Source organism: Seriola aureovittata, chromosome 11 (assembly GCF_021018895.1).
Source record: "Seriola aureovittata isolate HTS-2021-v1 ecotype China chromosome 11, ASM2101889v1, whole genome shotgun sequence".
NCBI lineage: Eukaryota > Metazoa > Chordata > Actinopteri > Carangiformes > Carangidae > Seriola > Seriola aureovittata.
In genome coordinates this window covers 5,492,840-5,510,995 of record NC_079374.1, presented here as the reverse complement: position 1 = coordinate 5,510,995, position 18,156 = coordinate 5,492,840, and the positions used below count along the sequence as shown (strand labels likewise).

The following is an 18,156-nucleotide window of genomic DNA, read 5'->3' as shown; positions in this document are numbered from 1 at the left end:
CATAGGTAATAATAAAATTAAACTATGGCTAGCTGTGCTTTACAAACTGGCAACTGAGTGTATTCACAAACATGAAAAGAAAACATCAGTCATAACATTTCAAACATGACAAAGCCGGCAAGTTCACTGTGGAAATAAGATTTATTTTGACAAAGAAGCGCTGAGAATGCACCGAAATAAAGGTGTGAGGTGGGAGCAGTTGTTTTGGGCATCAGTCAGGAGATCCAGAAGTAAAAGTCTTGCTCATTTTATGCATAAACACCAGTAGTTACTGATGGTTGGATTACATCTATGGCTTGGAAGCACATTGAACTCTCCTGGTTGAATCTTCAGTACAAAAGATGAACATTTAGATTTAGAAAATCCCTGGTGCCTTCCATTAAAAAATAAAAGGTACAAGCTTGTGCGCATAAAAGCTGAAGGAGAGACATCAACTACGAATCCCAAGTTTCATTTCTTTTAAAAAAAAAAACATCCGATGGCAGAGCATAATGGGTCAGTTTGTGATGGACTTGGTCCCATGTTGTGTCCCAAGTTTGAAGGACATCACATTTTGAATTTGCCACAGCTCAGATTTGTGCGTCTGACGAGCTTCTTCCTGGCTGATGCTCATGGGTATTGTAGTATTTAGTCTTTCGACATGGCAAATAAACAGAAAAACACCTTCGATCTCAGAAATGAAGTTGAAAGAATTAAGAACAACATAAACCTATATTACTTGTTAAATTCTCCAGGAGACTCCTGTGTTTCTATTTTGAGGAACACTGAGGATCTTGATAAGTAAAACAGAATAGACTCAGTCTCCCTCTAATTCAGGAAACTCTACATTGAAGAAAACTAAAGAAGATGATGAATGAATGATTAATGTAGAAAGTGGAAGGACAGAAAAAAACAGGCTGACATTTGGCGTGGTACGTCTCAGTTTTCTTTGTGGCCTGATGTGGATCTGAGACGATTTCTAAAGCTTTAAGAGACAGAGAATATGGAGGCTGTTCTTTTGATTTGAAACGGTGCATCAGAGCGCTCAGCCTCAGGCGAGTGGCCTCATGCTGAAAACACGCACTTGTTATTTCTCTGTGTCAGTTAAATGCCAACAGTGTGCCTTAGCTTTCCTCCCAGCGTTACACAAAGCTAAATGTAGAGATTACTCATTATATCACATTCTGTCTGTATATGTCAGCCTCTCTTCTGGGATGAGTCTCTCTTTTTCGCTCATTCATCGTGTGGCACAGATGAGCAGTGATGATGGGAGCGCTTCATTTCTGCTCCTCAGAGGGGAAAGTCGGAGCTTCATAAACTTGTTCATCAAACATCCTGTTTGAAGATCAAGAATTTTAAACTGTCTCATGGGATTGTTATCACCACAGTGCAGCCTGGATAGTGGCAGTTAAAAGAGATGTATAGTTTGATCTGGTGTCTGCAAGGTGTTTGTATGTATGTGTGTGTGTGTGTGTGTGTGTGTGTGTGTGTGTGTGTGTGTGTGTGTGTGTGTGTGTGTGTGTATCTACCTGTCGCTGTAAAGGTTAGTGTGTAGCAGTTGTTATAGATGCAGCCACCAAGCTGAGTGAGATCCATAACCCTCCATCGGTTGATAGGAGAGGCTGGCTGTGGCGTGATAGAAAGCCACGGTGCTGATTGGGTGAAACACACACACGCACACACGCTCTCAAACACACTCATACACACACATACACACACACACACACACACACACACATACACACACTGTTATTGAGATTATTCCTTTCTTTTTTTTTTATCAAGGCTTGTTTTCCTCTGTGATCTCTGGGTAATTACATGGCTTGCTGCTTCATCAATTAAACATGAGCCACTGACATGCAGACTTCGATTGTGTGTAATATTGATCACAGATATTATGTGTGTTGGAGAGTGTGTGTGTGAGTGTGCATTTGTGTGTATGTGCATCTCTCACATACATGGAACTGGACCTGGGTATCATTTGAAGTGGTTTGGTGCCTATGTCAACACAAAACCTGAGTGTTGGCTCCAATACTAAAACATAAGGCTGCAACTAGATCATTTTCATTATTAATTATCTGCTGATTATTTTCTTAATTAATCAGTTAGTGGTTTGGTTTATTTATACAGTGTCACGGGACAAAGACACTGAGAAGGTGAAACTAGGAAACTTCTGGTATGTTTTCTTGACTAATGACTCAAAAGATTCATCAGAATATTTGCCGACTGTTTTCCCATCAGAAAAGTGATCAATTAACGCAGAGAGATTTTATTTCTACTAAGAAGACGTTTAAACATGGTTCTCTACAGAGAAGTTATTTGTTTGGTTATTTTTTTTATTGGGCCTTTATTCTCAAATACATCATTATCTTTGCAAAAGCAGCTGTGCAAGAACATTGCTCGAATAAATTACTGTATAAAATGAACACAATTATGATTTAAATGAAGAAACATCTGATCAAGGAATAAATAAACAAGACTTTTGGAACTGACAATCAATACTTGGTGCTTAAACACAGGCACACTGCATCGGTAAGGCAGGTCAGAATAAAAGCATATTCTCAGTCACAATGACACCGTGGCACAAAAGACGAAATCCTCCTCGTCGGACCAAACATCAATAAGATAAATGAATAATACAATAAACCTGAAGAAAATTTAAAATAACAAGCTGATCAAGCACAATAACTCCACAGTGTCAGACCCTCCTTGTGTCACTTCAAAGCGCCAGTCTTCCCGGAGCACTTTATCTTCATTACAAGGCCTCATATCACATGATAGCTCCGGTCAATCATTTGCATGAATTGCCGCCTTTGAACCATCTCTCCCGAGCGGAGAAGACTCCCTCTTTTGTCCTCTCTGAACAAGTGCAGATCTGCTGCGCCGCTCATGGAAAACCTCATGCAAAAGAAGCAAGGTGTTTGCTCTCAGGTCATCTGCTGCCTGTATAATTCATCGGCAACATTTCTGGCTCCCAACACATGAAATATGAATGAGACCGAGATGACCTGGAACCATATAAGAAGAAGAAGAAGAAGAAGAAGAAGGACATGACAGAGCAGGTTGATTTGTAGGTGCTCTTTACTGCCACAATAACAAGTGACTTGTTGTTTAACCTTGTGTAAAGGAATTGAACTTCACAGTGCAGCGATGTCAGACTTGACACAGTTAGCTGGTGACGTTTAAAGGCGCCTTGCGGAGTTTTCTTGTAAACAAATCGAATTTTCTGTTTTAGATTCATTGTGTTATTCAAAAAAACACATTGTGTTTATACTCGAGATCTAACAAACATATTGAATATATATTCTTTTAACTGTTTTAATTTATTTCTTATCATATTTATTTACAAGGAAGCTGATTTGCCAGCAGTCTTCATCACGTTATTCATTTATTTTATTCGCTGATTGGTTTGCACAGTTAAAACAAAAATACAGTCACTATAGAAACATATGAAACGCAGACAGAGACACACTTACATATACTCATATGTTGGACGCTAAAAGCTTAAAAAGACCTTTAGTGAAATTTCAAGGTTAAACAAACTGCATCACACTAAAGAATGTATTACTATGTGTCTTGGAGCATTACGGCGGCTAACAGTCAATCAGCGGAGTAGCCTGAGATCAACAGCAGGAAGTGACTGGTCTCTCCTGCGTGCTATCTGAAAGACTTTGCTCTATACTGCCACCAGTGGCCAAAAACTCCACTTTGTACCTTTAACCAAGTTGAAGATGGTCGCAGGCGTCTTCTCAGTTGCACACATCTGGAGTGAATGAAAGAACGCTAACACCAAGATGAATCGCCTCCTGCCGTCTATGAACATGTTGCTAACTCCGAGCATAGACCCAGCTTTAGCTTGTTTGCTGCGGCGCAGTGATGCACAGACGAAACGAGATAAGAGGCAAACAAACAAACAGACAGACAAACAGGGCTTTGCATACTGATTTTGAAATTTAAATACCAATGCAATAAATTAATATTAGAATATTTATGCCCAACCATATCTGTGACTAACTGCTCTGTACCGAGAATGGCAACATTCTAGGTAGCGACGTGCTCTTTCTTTCTTTTCTTTCACAAGTGGAAAACTGAAATATGATCTTCCTTGTAGATCCATGAATCGTGAGGTTTACTGTGAGATTTATACTATGAGATAAGGATTTTCCAACTCTGGAAAGGCGTGGCAGCAATCATTTTATTCTCTGTCTCAAAAATCGCAGAGTAAACTGAATTAAAATCAATTTCCTTTGCAAAACAAAAAAGAGTTGAGCCAGGACCCTCACTGTGCCCCTGCTGTGGTCTGATGAGGAGGATGCTTCTTTCTTTTCTTTTTCTTTTCCAACCAGTGCTCTTGTTCTTGCCTGAATTCGTCCTTTAAAACTGCCTCAACAATAAGTCAATTTTATTTTTAACACTGTGTCTGAAAATAACCAGTTCCAGATCCCCGCAGCGCCGAGCTCTCAGCTGCTGTAGTAAACCGTCTCCGCTGTACAACTCTATTCGCCTCCCCGGAGACTTGTAGTTCATACACATACCACAGTCATTCTGCATAATTAACTGCGCTCTTCCACACTCGCACCTTTGATGTTGCCCGTGCTCAGTGTCTCGCAGATCCCCACCCACTCCCTCGTCTCCCCTCCCTCTGATGAGACTGGTAGTGAAGGTGTTGCTGACAGTGCCCCCGGGTGGTGCCTCATTAACCCACATTTCTGTGGCTGATGGGAAACATTGAGAGGTGGGTGGGAGGGTTTGTGTGTGTGTATGTGTGTATGTGTGTGTGTGTGTGTGTGCGTTCATGAGGGAATGTGTCTTAGAGGGAGAAAATGGAAATGTCGAACGTTGCCTTTGAAGAAACTCTTCAGCGTCTGTTTGCGGGGATGGAAAAAGCTGGAAGCTGTTTTTCTTTTTCTTTTTTCATTTTACAACCTTTTCTCCTAATTTAGAATTCAAATCACCCAGGTGCCTCTGCATTCCTATACAGTTACCCTCATCGTCAATGCTCATGCTGTCATTCATCTAGGGTTGGAAGTTGTGCTTAAAAACAGGAAAGGCTTGTTTCATTTAATCGTACAGATTAGGATGTCCTCATTTTTTTTTGTTTTTTTTGTTTGTTTGTTCTTATCCTAATCCAACAGGGTGTCCCAGATCCACTTTATTTTCTGTGCTTTAGATTTAAAACGGACACTTCCCCGTGTGTCGCGCTTCTTGTCAGTTTTGTGTTGCACTGCTATAATGTTTTCTCAGACTCATGATCGGTTTTAAAAAGAAAAGTAATCAAAGTCAACGCAGCACATTTTGGGTGTGTTATGTCGGTAGCAGCTCACTTCCGTTAAACTCCACAGCTCCAGATTTCTTTTCTTTTTTCATTTGCAAACTTGTAGTCCTCAGCCCCAGCCCCTGACTTGAGGCAGTTTATCAGACTTCACACAGCTCCCTCCCAAACCACAACAGACTTTATACAATGTTTTTCTCACATATGCAGTCGTACCCCCCAAGACCTGTAAACAGACTTGGATGTGAGTCGAGTTCCCTCCTCTTGAAGTTAAAGATGCAGGTTTTAGACCCTCGTACTTGATTTGTAGGTTTTTTTCTCTGTGGTGAAGACGTTTGGTTTTGAAGGACATTCAAATCAACAAGAGCAAGTTCCGCACTGAACACAATTAATGCAAAGACTACTAGATACGATGTCTACCTTCAGTTAACCTTTTCTCCAGTAGAACCATCAGTTTCCCCTGATGCAGAAGCAAGTGCTCATGTTGTCAGCGAGAGTTTTCTTTGAGGCTGCGTTACGAGCAAAAATCCTCAGATCCCGTCGCTGCCCCACCCAGGTGTTCCTCTACTCCCCTACTGCTGTTTTTTTTTCCTTTTCAGTCCTCCTCCTCCCCCTTTCCCTGCTCAGCCCTCTCTGATTTCCTCCTCGTCCCTCCTCACCTCCTTAATTTGCATCCTACCTCAGCCATTTAGTAAACTAATCCTTCTAGTAGCAGTTAATGTTCAGCCTCCACCGATCCTCCAGCGCTCCCACCTCCCTCCCCTCGCATCCGTCCATCCTCCTCCTGACAGGGGATGGAGAGGCACTTCACTTCATTAGGATTCTTGGTTCTTATTACCTGTGTGGCCCTGTGCAACCCCTCCCCTCCTTGTGTGTGTGTGTGTGGGTGTGTGAGTGTGTGTTTGTGTCACAGCAACAGAGTCTCACCAGCTTCAGATGCAGAGTGATTCAATTGGATGAGCTGTTGCTCTCGATTTAAACTGAGGCCGCGACTGGATTATTTTCATTACCAGCTGCGGCAGTATGGCTGCTATTGTTTTCACCTGGTGAGTCTGTGTGTGTGTGTGTGTGCGTTTATGGCAAAATGTGGTCCCGGAGACACCTACAGGGTGACACAGCTTCGAGGACTTTGGCAGGTGCTTATATGTTTTCTCTGTGGACAGATTTTGTCACTGTGATAGCATCACAATCACGATCTCTCTCTCTCTCTCACACACACACACACACACACACACACACACACACACACACACACACACACACACACACACACACACACAAGGTGAAATTAATTCTGTCACAGGCTGGTGACTAACAGCTTAAACTGTTAATTGATTGCAGTTAATTATGATTTATTTTCAGTTGATCACTGTTTTTTTGGGTGAGCACTTTAGTACAATAATTTCAGCTGAAGACAACATTAAACATTTGTGTTTATACACCTTCTAAACACTTGACCGCAGGTTTGATCATATGCGTGCATGAAATATTAGTCACAGAACAACAATAATGCTTCCTGTCAGAAATCCTGCTCGAATGCAGGAATCTGTAATAATAATGGCGGTCAGGTCTTCTTATGTAAGACGCTGCGGATAAGCATCTGGATCAATAGACCGGCGCTGAGCTCAGATGGAGCGCTGAGGATTGGGGCTTAATGTGGATAGACTCCCACAGAAATACAGATGCAAACTGCTGGATTAGCACATGACTGACTCACAGGGAGGCAGGTAAACCAACAGGCAAACAGATTACTCATGTAAGACTGTGGGAGACGTGTGTCAAATATCTGAGATACATATGATGTGTGTTTGGTTTTTATCTTCATCTGCGCTGCAAAGTGGTGTTTTTTTTATATATTTTTCTCCAAATGCATTAAAGGCACTTCCTTTTGGAGAATGACGGAAGTGGTCAGCTTGAATTCACGTCAGTTATGTTTTAGATGGTGATGACTAATTTTTGCAGCAGAAGGAAAAGAGTTTTACAGAACGTCTAAAAGCTCACTTGTTTGCTTCGGTTTGGGTTTGATCTTGTAACTTCATGTTGTGTGGCTTGTACACTTCCTCGTTTCCTCTCTTTCCTCTCTCCCTGCACTGAAGCAATTTGTAACGAGAGCTCTTGAAAAGTATTTTAGAAATTTAGTTTAGTACTATCCGTGCAACGTGATCCGCTTCTTCACAATCTGTAAGCTCGATCAGGATGCTTGAGTCTCTAATTTGTCAAAATTTGTCTGAAAACGTGTCTTCTTCCTACGATGCTGTTGCTGTCTCCAGCCTCTGGAGCTCTGCTGGTATCAGTGTGTTTAGCTACACTTTTGCCAAAGCTACTATGAACTGAAAAATACTGAGTTTAAGCTGACAGACTCCGCAGGAGCAAACAACTTTTTTACAGCGATTTCTCCACTTAATCTCAGTGTAGACGTTTCCCTTTAACCAGGAGCGAACTGTTGTCTGTTGACAAGCTTGAAGTATTAGCTAAATGTTATTCAAATGGAACTGTGTGATATTTGAATACAGGTTGTGATAGTGTGCATTTTGCATTTGCTGTTGACTATGACTTAGCGACCTGGGAGCTGCTCCACCAGCTGTCTTCTCCGTACTCCACCTGGCTGCCTCACACTCACACCCTCATAAAAGAGCAACCGGTCGGCTGTAGTTTAGTGTTCGCTGGCGTCCACGGAAACCGCTGCTGTGCAAAGTGAAACATCTCAGCAGCTGGTTGTGTTCGAGCCGTGTTTGAGGCCAGATCTGCACGCCAGCGCTCAGTGTGCCGACAGCAGTCTGCCATTTTCTGCCACACGCTGAGTGTTGAGCGCTGCGTGTCTGCGCACGCGAGCACGCGAGCACACGCACACACGCACACACGCACACGCTTGTAGTACTACCACGAGGCGTTCCTTTGACTTGATTTAAAATACATTAAAATGAACTCAATATGCTTTATTGCTCTTTGGTTAAAGGTTTTATTAGTTACTCGAACAGCTTTTCACTAGCTGATTTAAAATGCAGTGTAGAAACTGAGGGCAACAACAAACACATACACAACACACAGTTGTCTTCTTGACTCTACAGCCACACAGCACCCAGACATGACTGAGCAGGCCACTGTCTTTGTTTTCCAAAAGCTCATCGCTCCCACACTGAAGTGCAAAGCTGGCATTTTCAGATTTAGCCACTCCAGAGACCGGTTTTATTTATTTATTTATTTTTAAAGTTTTTGAGTCTGAAAACAACAGGCCAGTGGATAGAGGGACAAAACAGAGGTAACAAGACAAATGTAAGCCTCAGCTTGTCTGACTGTGCGTCCTCTCCTTGTCTTGGCCTCACCGTGAGGTCTGGCAGGGCCGACACACTCCCGCTGTTCCCGCCTCCAGCTGTGCTAACGTTAGCTAACCACTTTCATTCACACAGCAAACAGCCTCAGATTCAGACACACACGCTGAGCAACAGCACACGCTGGAAGGAGGTGAACACTTTCATGCCATGTTGGTTTTTACGAGTGATTAAATATCGTTAACCCCGTCCACCTGACAGAGTTCTGCCGAGGACTGTTACAGACTGCAGACGCCAAGTTTCTTATTGTAAATTCAAATATTTGTTTTCTGTAAGTTCTGAACAGAATGGAGTCTTATACAGCGCTATACATAAACTTTCAGACAGACAGAGAGAGGTCGTTGCCTGTAAACACAATGGCGGTGGCGGCCAGGAGAGAAAGGGACGCCGCCACTCTCGCCCTCTTTCGCCTGATTGGATGAAGGTTGAACTTTAATGAACTTGTAGCTGCAGCCTGCGAGAAAACCAAGGAAGCTGATATTACTGGTGTCTGAGTTCCTCGGATTATACACCTCTTCGCCAGCAGTGGCTGTAAACTGAAATGCTTTTTGGGAAAAATTTGATTGTCTGGTTTTTGGTCAATAAACAATGTTTATATCAGTTAGCTAAACCTGCCATCGCCTGTAGGTTGTGCCATGTTTCTGGCCATTTTACAACCTCTGTTTTGCTACATGATTCAATTAGAGTGGGTGGATCATAACAATCGTCATAGCATAACGGTGCAGGGCTGTTTGTAGGATTACAGTGTACATGTGCAGCTAATACAGTGGCAACATTTTTTTTTGGTATATTTTCATGTTGTTAATACTCTGAAATGACTCTTCTGACGCCTCAGTAGAGCTTTATCTTTATTTTCTTGATTCTTACATTTTACACACATGCTGTGTAGTTGAAATTCTTAGTTGTGCATGTTGATGTGTGTTCATTTGTGGAAGACTTAGCTTTGAAATCTGATGCTTGATGACTGGCTGCAAAGCAACAATGGAATCGGATGCAGTTTGGATCATGGAGGTCAATCAATCTGCAATTTCAGCTGGAATACTCTTAATGTAATACCTTTGTTTATTATTAATATGCATTTTTAGTGGTGGATACTGTATGTTTTATTCACAGCTGGATCCTGTTGTTTTTAGCAGCTGTAACTTCTCTGCTTTCCCCTGAGAATGAGAGTGTTTGTGGATGATTCTCCTGACAGGAGTGAAGAATACGTTTACTTCTTTTTAATATAACTGTTTTTATGGAACCCCGGTCTGAGATAAGATAAATTTATGTCTATGAAATTATGAGAATATTGAGGTATGTGAGGGTGAGATATTGCCAGACAGACTTTTACACACACACACACACACACACACACACACACACACACACACACGGACACACACGCACACACATGCACACACACACACACACACACAACACACACACACACACACACACACAACACACACACACACACACACACACACACAGGAAACAGCTGGACCAGCCAGATGGAGTTGTGACACTGTATGTCTGTAAGGAACTCTATAGGTGTCAAAAACCATGGATCACCTTATTATCACCTCTTCTACCACTGCATAAGGTCCAAAAGATATTCAGTCTGCAGCATGCACACACACACACACACACACACACACACACACACACACACACACACCAGTAATAAGACATGCCTACAGAAACACTTCTGCATAGTTTAGGAGGCTCTGAAGCGCCCATGAAGAGGGGATGAATGAAACGGGCCAGAAAGGCAGGGAATTGGCTCAGTGATTTAAACGCTTGCTGGATAAAAAGGGGAAAAAAATAAAATAAATAAATGGGTCACTTCAGTCAGTGCCGATAACCAATTTCTCATTCCCTCTCTGAAAAGCCTATCGGTTTCAGTGGGATTGTCACAGCGAGGTTACTGTGAGAGGGAGAGTCTGCCGGCGTTCAAAGTCGAGCTGGAAGTACAGAACGCAGCGAAATAAAGTCTTGTTTTAAATCAACGGATCTGGGGACAGACAAAGTGTGAATGAAGTAAGTTGGATAATATTTTTTTTTTTGCAGAGGATGAGCAGAAGCCTGATGGAGGGGTGGGGATCCACTGGAGGCCCTGTCAGTCATGCAGCACTCCTGGGATGGAGGCGGGTGGTGGTGGAGGGGTTCGTCCCTCAGTGACGGCCACTTGTCAAAAGCTTTGGATGATGCAGCCACAGCACTCTCCATCCCAGCATCCCATGGGGGGGAAGGGAGGGGAGATGGGGGTGGGGTGGGGTGGGGTGGGGGTGTGTTAACGTCAGAAATCATGTGACCTGAGCTTTGAATGACAGCATTTGGTTTGCTTTTCTCATCGTGTGGCTGAAGATGTAGAAGTGGTGGATGCAGACGAGGTGGGGATGGTTCTTTTAGTTAGTTTTTTTTAACTGATTATTCGATCAGTCCTGCAGAGCCGTGTTTCCCTGTCTGAGCTGTGTCTTTGATTTGAGCCGTTGCTGCAATGCACAGTGTAGTGTCTTTTGTTAGAGGCCTGCTGGCCTACATTACATTCATGTCTGCTGTGTAAATATGTCTGGAATTTGTGTCATTTATCTCATTATGCTTTTATCCTCTGCTTTATTGTCTGGAAATGTTGACATGCAGATTGCAGCTGAGTTCCATTATCTTGTGGTCTATAGTGTTTTTCTTATTTGGAAGGTTTTAAAGAAAATATTGGCAATTTAGGTGTCTGTTTTTTTGTTTGTTGGTTTGTTTGTCAGCAGGATTACGCACAAAGTACTGGACTCATTTGCACTGAACTCGGTGGAGGGATGGGACATGGGCCAGGGAAGACCCCATTAAAGTTTGGGGCAGATCCAGATCATTTACTATGGATTTTAATTTTTTTCTCTGAAGTCTGGTGTATGTTGACATTGGCCTTGGCGGAGGTCTGCGCTCTCTGAGTGCCCTTCTAGTTTGTTTGTGTGTCTGTCAGAAGGATTACGCAAAAGGTACTGAACTGATTTGTACCAAACCTGGTGGGGAGATGGGGCATGGACCAGGGAAGAACTCATTACATTTTTGTGCACATCTGGTTTAAGGGGCGGATCCAGGATATTTTTTTTAGAGATAGGGAATTTTTCAACATTTTCTCAGGAAATAATGTTTGGATCTTGATCTTGATCTTCTTGAGTGTTTATAATTTGGTTCAGATAATAATCTGGATCTGGTGGAAGAAAATGTTTGATCTTGGTGTAGGTATGTGCTCTACTGAGTGCCGTTCTAGTTTCATTGTTGTTTATTTGAAATTATAGTTACAATGTATTGATTGATTAAGTAATGTAAATCTTTATTTAATGTTAAATGATTTTTGACAGGGACAAAGAACAATGCATATTGCACCCAATTTATCAATTTTTATTTTATTTTATTAAATTGTGTACCAGAGAAATATTTAATATTCATTCACTTTTGAATTAAATTACTTTTTTTTGTTGAGACAAATGTGCAATTTTATTTTTCAATTGCATGTTTACATTTTTCTTTTTCTTTTATTATTATTTTTATTATTATTATTATGATTATTATTATTATTATTATTATTATTATTATTGTTGTTATTATTATTCATTTTAATTTTTTGGTATTTAACATGTAGAAATGTTTAATTTTCCTTGATTTAATTAAATTAATGTAACTTTAGTTATTTTTTATTGGTCTAGTTATTTTATTGGTTATGGACTTTATTGCTTAGGGACTTTAAAACACCACCAGTATTCATTTTCTTTCTTACCCAGAACTGTTGATGAAATATAATAATTGGGTTGTTAATAGAAATCTGTGTTGCTGCTTGGAAATATAACATTCAATAATTATCCTCAGGCTGTTTTCCTGGAACTCAACCTATGACTGATTCAACACACGCACATATAGCATGTACAAAGTCTTGGCTTGATGCGTGTAATCTGCTGCTCTCTCCTGACAGAGAAACACTAATTATGTAATTGACTCAACATCTAATTCAATCTGCGAAAGGAGGACACGGTGTGTTTTACAGTATTAGGATACATCTGCTGTTCACGTCTCTGTTGCTCTCTGGCTATAAGAGTTAAAAGCAGCAGCGGCAGCAGAACTTGGCAGAGAGATCTTCTCCACCATGGCAGTTTGTTATTATGTTTAGAAAATGCAGCTCATTGATTGATATGCTTTTTCCCTCTTTTTCTCTCTCTTTCCTCGTAGCTCAGGGCTACGTCTGTCTGGCTCTGGTGGAAGCTCCAGACGGATCGCTGCACTGAGGGGAGACTGAGAAGAGGAGGCCGGGCACTTTGGGATCTGAGCCAATGACCTGTAGGAGGAGAGAAGCAGAGTAAAGGCTTGATTAAAATGGGGTAAGTTTAGAAGATCAGACAGCGCGCTGCCAGCAGCTGTAGGAACCGCTGGCTGCAACAGGAGGATTTGTTTCCAAACCTGATCCCTGCAACACGATGCTCGCTGTTAGGTAACCTCTGCCCAGTCGGAGGGGGGGGGGCTGTGCACTGCCAATAGCAAAATACAGACACTGACTCACATATAACACACTCGCATGTCTGCACACAGGCAGAAATACACAGTAACAGGTTGCACAGAGAGGTATAGTCATCGTCTTACAACAACAGAGCCACAAACCTAAACTTAATCAAAAATTATATCAAAATCATGAATAGTTTTGAATGAGGCTTTTATCGTGAGATCATAGACACTGAAGTTCAGGCAGAAGAGCAAAAGATTCAATTATTAAGATGCTTCATGATGAACAATGCAACATCTTCAATGTCACCTTGGTTGTTTTTCTTCTTCCTAATGACCCTCAAACTGAGCGAACACCTTCAAAGTGTCTGCCACTGATTTTAGACCTGTTTGTCCTGTGGCCCCCCCTAAAGTAAAACAAGGTCTTCCTCTGACCCCGTCATCACAGTTTATGTACTTTTTGTGGACGTCAGTTACAAGCAGTTGATGTGTTTAGATTCTGTTTAGGGGCTTAAGGGGCTTTGAAAAATGTAAAAAATCAGCATCGTTGTCTTGAAACGAGGCCGGTTACTGCACTAGAATCAGGAAAATTGAACTTGACATTGATTTGGACTGAAGATGTGAATCTTTCACTGCTGGTACCTTTTTACATTTACATGACGCAACATTTATTCATTCAGCAGACACTTTTATCCAGAGCGACTTACAAGTTACAAAGCTTCAGTGCAGCAGGAAACCTTGGTGTAAGTATTAAGTATTATATCTATTTAATAAGTGCAAATAAAAAATGGCCAAAATTATGTGGATACTTGAGCAAAAATGTGTAGATGCCCAGACTTTTTTTCCCCCCTAAAACTACGATCATTAATCCATCAGATTTTGGAACCTGGCTTCGGGGATTTGCTCCTATTCAGTCACAAGAGCATTAGTGAGGTCAGACGCTGATGTTGGCTGATAAGACCTGGCTCCCGGTCAGCGTTCCAGTTCATCACACATGTGTTGAGTGGGGCTGAGGCCACGGCCCTGTACAGACCAATCGAGCTCTTCTCTGCCAAAATGTGAAAACCATTATGGATGTGAGCGAGAGAGAGAGAGAGAGAGAGAGAGAGTATTAACATCTCCTGTCATTGGAAATGAAGGCTTAAGTCCAAACCAGGAAAAGCGGACCTAAACCGAAGGAACACAAAACAAAGGTGTCCACACATTTTTGGCCATATAATTTAAAATGCAAAGGCTCAATAATACACAAAATGACTTGTTAAGATGGAGATTTTTGTCAGTGTGTTTAATACTGCAGACACTGACAGTGAATGTTTTATCCACTCATTTTGATGCTGCTCTCTTCACGCACTCAGCGATCATATTTGGAGAAACCTTCCCCTGTGCATGCTGGGAACGTGGTGGCTGATTTACCGTCCTGCTGGTAGGGATGAGTTATTCCTCAGTTAGCTCCAGTGACAGAGAGAGCAGGGGGAGCGCGGACCTCCAGCCAGCCTTTATACTGGCAGTAATTCAACCAGAGAAAGGCAGAGAGAGAGGGAGAGAGAGGGAGAGAGAGGGAGGGCGGCGTGCTGAGCAGCATGCTGCACGCTATTCAGACACACATGCTCATGCTAATTAAGCCCAAATTCCACATGTCAGCACTTTTCCTCCAATCTCAACTATGCACGCACACACACACACACACACACACACGCATATTTGTATCTCCCACACAGAATAACAGGAAAACCCATAAAAGAAATGAAAAATGAAAATGAAAAACACTCTTATGCACAACAAAGAGAAAAGGCAAATTAAAAGCCATTATTTAGTCAGGCATAATAATGGTTATGCAGTGACTGGTTTTGACCTCGCAGGCTCTTCATCAGCACGTGGGTAATAGAGAAAAACAGGGTGATAAGATGATGTATGAGAAGATGTAAATTTGTTTCTGCCATAGTAGTTATTCCTTTTGTGTAAAATGTTTTTGGGGAATGATGCACATTATTGAGGACGACCGCTCTGTTGCAGTATCGGCTTTGCAGCCATGTTGGCGACGTTGCTCTGTGGATGACAATGACAGTTGTTTTGTGCACTGACCTTGGTGATCCCCTGACTTTTCATCCAGACATGCGCGTTTGTGTTAGTGAAATGTTTCAACAGTCATCGAATGGATTATCACGAAATCTGGTAAAGTGACATCGTCAGGTCAAAATTTAAATTTGTCCACTGCTGTGGTTTATGACCAAAAACCCAGTGAATATAATAATATGACGCAAAAAATGAAAGGATCGAGCTGCCATTATTCTACATGCTACATGAAAAAGACCAAAACTGACAAAGCTTTAGTCCGTCATGTCTTCTCTGCACCGTCTATATCTCTCAGCCTCGAGCCCATTTGTTCCTGACAGAGAAACTCAAACAGGAGGAAACGATGCCTTCGCTGCAAACTTATTTCCAGCAGCAGATTCATTCACATTTGGTGCTTTGGACGGTGTGTTTGTGGGATTGAGTCAAAATAAACTACAATATGTGTGTTCTTGCAGGAACAGTCATCCAGTGGCTCCACGCTGTAGCTTTTTGATGCTTATGTAATGATATAGTATTTGAGAGTGTAGTGTTTGGAACAATGGAGCTCTGTGGCACAGAGGAATTCAGCTATATCAGTCTCTAGCTCCACAGACGGTACTTAGTCAGTGGAATCAATTCAATGTTGGTTTTTAGTTTTTTCATGAGATTCTTGACAATGACCGAAATACTAAAGAGCTCCAGCTTTGTCCTTGATTATAGAAGTTAGAAAAAACCTGTGTCTCTGTGAATGAATTTCCACCGACAGCCACTGAGTGTCCCCGGTGCTGATAGGATTCATTTTAGAGCGACAGATTAATGTCCTTGGGTTTTTGTTTTGGAGCACTACTCATTTAATAAACAGCCAGCAAATGAGATTAGAGGGAAACCGCCTGCGCTTGTTACGGTGGAGGTTACTGACTAACTGTGATCGCAGCCTTGCTCATACCTCCAGCATGTGAGGAATGGAGATTTATCTATTACTGCAAAGCTGCAGAGAGGAGCGGCGGCCTGTTCGTGCTTTGGCATTAGGGAGCGTTTGAGTCAAAAGATGATTTGGGTTTTATTATTCACCTAATGCATCAGGGATGAGCCCTCTGAGTCCCCGTTTCATAATCACAGTCATAATCACAGCTGTAACCCTGATGCAGACAAAATATAAGATACGGATGATGGGCGTTTGGGTTGGGCGGTCGACATGCTATTTGTACTCATTATAGTGAGAGAGAGAGAGAGAGAGAGAGCGAGCGCTGCAGTACACCTAGTACCATCTTGCCAGCTCTCTGGGCTCCTGGCTAATCTACAACTGCTGTCTGATTAGTCACAAGGAAAGAGCGGAGCCGGCCGCCAGCGGACAGCCGAGCAGTTATCTTCATTACTGTCGCCTCAGCTTACCGCCTTCTCTTAGCGTCACACTCATTTCCTCTTTCTCTGTCTCATCTATGTCTCTTTTACCAGCTCTCTCTCTCTCTCTTTCTCTCTCTCCTTTTTTTCTTCTGTCTGTCTCTGTATCTGTCTCTCAATCTCATGTTTTAATAGCCCGACAAGCAGGGCAATAATCCCTCTATTATTATTCTTGCTGCAGAGAAAGAAAAAAGAAGCAGCCTGAGGGGGTAGACAGGGAGCCATTTATATAAAATGAATGTGATTATTCTAGTAAAGGACCCACGCTTCAGAAACAGTGTCTCTGTGTCCAGAGCCGGAGCGATCCAGTATTCTAATATGTCTGTGGACTGCGCCGTCGTCCCCGCGGCTGAAGACCTCTGACAAATATCTGTCACTGTGGAAAGTCTCAACTGTGGATTCAGAGATATGAGACCTGAGCTGTGAATGCTGAAATCAATGTTGTAGTTTTACAGAGAAAATTTAGTTTTATCTATATCCAGATATGGCAGAGGTGCACAAAGTTCCATACAAAATAATCAGATTGATGTGTAATGCAGTGAAGTTTGTGGGAATGTTATTTGCTGTGAAGACACTTTGTTAGTTTTTGATTAACTGGATTTTGTAGAAGAATAATAAGAAATGATCGAATCATCACAATATGATTTCCCAGCTTTAGAGAGCTACTCTGACAAAATAAAAGGTTCTGAGAGCTCCTCATCTCTTATAGTGCTGGATAAATTAATTCACATATTGTATTCAAACCAAATCAGTTAGATAAGATCATTTAACAAGTCATCAAATATCAACATCCATCAAACTCACATTTTGTACCAAAAACAAAAATATGAGTCATGATTCAGTCAAACATGGACACGCAGATATGATAATACCGCTGCTAATAAACAATCAATAAATCTGCTTAGAAATCAGAGGAAAAGGCTCCTCAGGAAGTAATTCAGTGATAGTTCTCAGTACATCCAAGGAACCTCAAATGGCTCATTCAGTACACTTAATTTTGTGTCTGTCTGTTTATTTGAATAAGTTGCATTTGGAGTAGATTAACTGAGTGAAGTTGTGTTGCTTAAAGTTTGTACTATGGATCCATGGTTTGTACGATACTCTCAGGACCTTTGGGTGAGCTGCTGTTAGCTTGTGAGCCACATGTTGGAGACCCCTGTTTTAAACTTTAAATCAGCTTTAAGATTCAGGATCAGTTACTACATTAAGTCACTTTCAACCCATGAAATAAACTGAAAAGGTTGTGGAGCCAAATTTTGTTCAGAGTCACAGAAGAGAGTCAAAGTTGCTGAATGTAAACAGTATCTGTGAGTCTGTGTTCAAACTAAATCTGATAAGTTTCTATTTGATCAAATGGTGCAGCGAACAACCCAAAACATGTTTTTCAATGTAATCCATCTCACCGAACATCAAATCATCAAGAATTTTGATGACTACAGTTAATGCAGATTTGATATTCGTGGATGATGGATTTCACCACTCAACAAGCAGGTTTTAACAGTCTGCCATTCATTTTTATACTAAACAGAAAGTAATGTTGCCTCCCTGGACGTTGGGAAAATATATGATACAACAATAGTTTGCTGTAGATGTAAAGTGGTTTGTAGTAAATAGGCTGAAATTTGCAAAATCAGCGATTTCAGTGGTTTGTTCCTT

At 41.6% G+C, this 18,156-nt stretch overlaps 1 protein-coding gene across 4 annotated transcripts in view; it reads left to right on the top strand.

The window, feature by feature from the left end:
* Positions 1-18,156, top strand: part of si:dkey-91i10.2 (uncharacterized protein LOC555224 homolog) — a 60,844-nt gene that overhangs the window by 25,263 nt on the left and 17,425 nt on the right. For 3 of the 4 annotated variants that reach the window (XM_056388744.1, XM_056388740.1, XM_056388742.1), the window contains exon 2: positions 12,781-12,929. The gene's annotated coding sequence lies outside the window, so the exon portion shown is untranslated. Of the gene's footprint in view, positions 1-12,780; positions 12,930-13,376; positions 13,791-18,156 lie in introns of those variants that run through there. The other variant, XM_056388743.1, reaches the window with a different exon arrangement.